This window comes from Alligator sinensis, unplaced genomic scaffold (genome assembly GCF_000455745.1).
Source record: "Alligator sinensis unplaced genomic scaffold, ASM45574v1 scaffold485_2, whole genome shotgun sequence".
Lineage (NCBI taxonomy): Eukaryota > Metazoa > Chordata > Crocodylia > Alligatoridae > Alligator > Alligator sinensis.
Window position 1 is genome coordinate 977,405 of NW_005842069.1, and position 4,171 is coordinate 981,575.

A 4,171-nucleotide genomic window follows, 5' to 3' on the forward strand; every position below is an offset into this window, starting at 1 on the left:
GGTGGTGTGTGTGCATCAGTAGGCTCACCCAAGAGCTACAGCTGACTGGATCCAGCCAACACCACACCAATGGGTGGTTACATTGTATCAGTTTGGAAAGGCAGCATTCACAGAAGCAGGCATGGTGTACCTCACTTCAGCACTCCCAGCTGGGGTATAATGCCACTTAGATAGGCCCGTTAGAACAAAAGGTTGCAGGAAATTACTTCACAGTAATGATAAAACAACAGCTGAAAACATGCATCATAAAAGTGGAAATGAGTCACAGGTGAGCTGACTGTACATGTGTTTTTGTTTACAGGTATTTATGCTGACATGTGCCAGGCCTGGGATACAGAAGACTCTCTATACATGTCAGAGGTAAATATCTTATAAAACCTTCAGTAACAGAACCCCAGGAAGTTGGCCCACAAAAGGTCTCCTGGCTCCCCAGCTGACCCCTTGTATTTTGCAGGCTCTTCACTATTTCATTCAGTTCTAATATCTGCTCTGTAATCTCTACACAGAGGCTGCCTCTATCCATGCAGTGGAGTCTGTTCCCTAGCCCAGTTGTTCTATCTCTTAAGATCTTTGACTCTAATCTTGCTATCCCTCAAGTCAAGGGGTATTTTTCCACTGGCTTTAATGGGAGTACATCTGAGTAATTTTTCCTAATCTTCGTAGGCCCACATCTTAAGCATGTACATAAAATCATGGACCTCACATAAAGTAAATGTTACCTTAGTTAACATAACCTTAATGAAGTAAATGTTACTAAGGTACAGTAAATGTTACCTTAGGATCATCGTTTAAAATGGTTATTGAAATCTTTGGATGCATTGCAATATAGATCACAAATACGAAAGCATTATTACTACTGGCTGTGGCATTAGTGAGCTCATTACTGGATGCTGTATCCAGTTCTCATGTTCACACTAAAAGGAATGCTGATAATCTAAAGAATGTTCATAAAAGAAATATGAGCTTGAAGTTAGGTCTAGAAACCCTTCCTCAGTGTGAGAGACTAAAGAAGCTCTATCTATTCAACTTAAAAAACAAGAAGGTTTAGCAGCAATTTGATCATGAGCTAAAAGCATCTCTATGTACAGGAATTTTCTACACAGAGAAGGCTTAAATCTTGGTAAAGGTTCTTAAGTCTTCCAGCCAGAGGCAGAAGAGAATGCAGTGGCTGGAAGATGTAACTGGATAGATTAATTCTAGGAATAAGGTGCACACTATTTTCTTGTTACACAACAGGTTATTAACTACAGGAACAACTTACCCAGGGGTATGATGAATTGTCCCTCACCTGAAGTCCTGAAATGAAGGCTGGGTCTTTATAAAAGAGAGGTGGGAGCACTATCTTAAATTATTTGGGTTGATGCTGATAGCACTTGCTGAAGTTCTGCAGGCAGGCTCAGTGGGGATCAGACTAGGTGATCACTCTGGTCTCTCTCTGCCCTTCAAATCTATGAAGACTTTGTACATTTGAGGCCTTAGTGCCTCCTCTCTCCTTTCCATCCTTTGGATTGCCCTTCTCTCTACTATCTCTAGCTCTTCTGTCATCTTCTTACATGCTGGGGACTAGAATTGCTCTCCCCTCCCTCATTCTTGATGAGAAGTTTTTCTTGTATCCACTTCTCTTAGCAATAGTGTCCATGTTGTTAACCCCTAGCTACTTTGCTCATTTCTAGATATTCTTGAGTTCATTGCTTTCTGGATTCCCAATAGTGTATATGAACGATACCTGTGCTGTGTCTTTCCTCTGCTCAGGTTGGCTGGTTCTACAGGATTAGTATGGAATGGCTTTCCTTCCATGAAATCTCCTGCTCTAATCTTTCCAATACAATGGGTAGCTCAGGTCTGTTCCCTTAATGTTGCTCAGTGATGCTAAATGGCACATTTCATTGGTCAGGTGCCATATCCAAGAATTGTGCGGGTTGAGCAATACTTCCTGACCTGGGCTTTGCAAGCCCTGCCACCCTGGACACACACACACAGAAAGATGCAGAAAGGAGCTAGAAGTACTCTTTAGGTAGGGAATGGAGGGTGGATATCAAAGGCAGTGGTAAGGCTATGAAGCATTTTCAGGAGGGCCTAGCAAGTGCAGCAGGAGTAGGAAGGAAAGATGCTCACATTGCACAAGGGAGGGGGAAGCACAGAGGAAGTGTGAAGATATTATGAGGAGGAGTGAAGGCAGGGAAGAGGCTGAGCTGAGGCTGTATGGCAGATTGTTCCACACCTCACTTCAGAATGTAGGACAGGGCCCTCATTCCATCCATGCACTCAGGCTTAACCTGGTCACTCATGGCACCACCAGGAACTGTGGCTGGGAGGACAGCCTCACCACAACTGCCTGCCCCTCATTCTGTGGCTGTGTAATCCTGAGGATCACAGATCAAACAGAGCCCTGCCTGACTTTTTTTTTCTTTTCCTTTTTTCATGGAATAGTTGGAAATGCTGTCTGAAGATGCTGGAAAGAAAGACCCTCCCATATAGAAGAAATGGGGGTTGATACAGGTATGTATGGGGAAGTGACACTGGCTAAGTTAGGTGATATACTTAAGGTCACGCAGAAAGTCTGTAGCTAAGCCAGGAAGTGATTCTAGGCCTCCTGAATCTGCATTCATTGACCTACCCAGAGACCATCATTGCTGCCCTACCATCTCACACGCAGCACTGCAGGAAAGAGATGGTTAGTTCCTGACCTTCAAGCACGAAATTCTGTAGAGCTTGGCCACAGAAGAGGATACAGTCAAGTTGGTTATCAGCAATCTTCCCTCTAAGATATAGCTATCTGTGAGCGCAGTTCATGATCACACTGCTTTGGTCCCACCTCTTAGAGGGAACATTGATTGCTACACATTAGAGGGAACATTGCTGGTGAGCATCTCAAACCTACCAGTCCTCCCTCCCTCTGGTTTCCACACAAAACCTGAGAAACTTCCCCTTGCCCTGAACCAAGTCTTTTCTGCTCAGGGGCTCCAGTTCTTCCTCTGAGGATGAGATTCCTCTTCTTAATCTTAAAGCTCAATCTCTCCTTTAAATCCTGAGCCTCAGCCCTGCCCTGCAAGCCCATGCCCTATGAGACCTTCTTGGCCTGCACAGTATTTCTCAGCTGTTTGTTAATGGGAAGAACAGCCAAATCCCCTTTGCTTGAGGGTGAAGCTGGCAGGGCTCGGGTCAAAGCTCGCCTGAAGGGGTTGGTGAGTGCAGCAGTTCCCCAGAGCCAGCGGATCCCGTGCTGTGCCTGGCTCTGCCCCACTCCAGCCCCTGTCCCTGCCCCCACCTCACCTTGGGGGCTGCTCCAGCCAGGGTTGCGCTCTCCCTCCCCACAGGGATGCCAGCGCTGTGAGGAGTGGAGTGGCCCCTGCTCAGCTGAGCGGTAAGTGTGCTGCACTCCAGGAGTGGTGCCCAAAGTTTCTGGGAATGCCACAGCCCTGCTGCTCCTCTCTGGGAAGGTCCTTGGCACCAGGGGCCACAGTCCTCCAGCCACAGTCAGCATCAGAGCTCCTTGTGGCCCTGGGGGAGACCCAGTTCCTCCAGCTGTGGGAACACTCCCCACAGTGCAGTTACTGCACAGAAATATTTTTTATTGTGTGCAACTGTGCATGCAAGTGAAATGGCTGAGTGATTGCAAGACTAGACTGGAAATCCAAAGGTGTTTCCCTGTACAAAATCAAATCCTCTCCACAGGAGTGGCTTGTTTCTTGAGGAAGGACCTTGGTCTACATGACTTTTGCAGACCCTTGCTTTAGTCTTCTATATTAAGTGACTGCTCTTTTTTTCTCCACAGCAGCTGCTGCCAGTGTTCCAAAAAAGTCTTCCTTTTTAAAGAAGATACCAAGTGCTCTGTCCAAAGTGCGCTCTCTTGTCTCAAGTTGCCTACTACACTACAGGAAATTTCAGAAAGTCACACCAGAGATTATACCTACTTAATTATATCTATTATACCTTGCCTTAAGAAAAACAGGAAACATATAAATAGAGTTAGGAAAAAATGTGGTGTGGTGGAGGCTGCTAATTGCACTTTGTGATAATTTGCAAGTTCATTCTCATATAGTTAAACTCAACAAAGAGGGCAGACAGAGAAGGCAGACTGGAGGCTTACTCCACAGGGAGGAGGGAGGCTCCTTTTTGGATGCATTATTTAGGAGTTAAGGTGCACTTCCAAGCAGTTGGCTGTGCCACT

At 45.8% G+C, this 4,171-nt stretch overlaps 1 long non-coding RNA gene across 2 annotated transcripts; it reads left to right on the forward strand.

Annotated features, from left to right (window-relative positions):
- Positions 1-242: 242 nt before the first annotated feature.
- On the forward strand, positions 243-3,794 carry LOC102379839. Of its 2 annotated transcripts, none has more exons than XR_323811.1 (3): positions 243-268; positions 2,431-2,499; positions 3,776-3,794. It is a non-coding gene; the product is annotated as an uncharacterized LOC102379839 (long non-coding RNA). The 2 variants fall into 2 exon arrangements; XR_323810.1 differs by lacking the exon at positions 243-268 and adding an exon at positions 324-360.
- Positions 3,795-4,171: the final 377 nt, after the last annotated feature.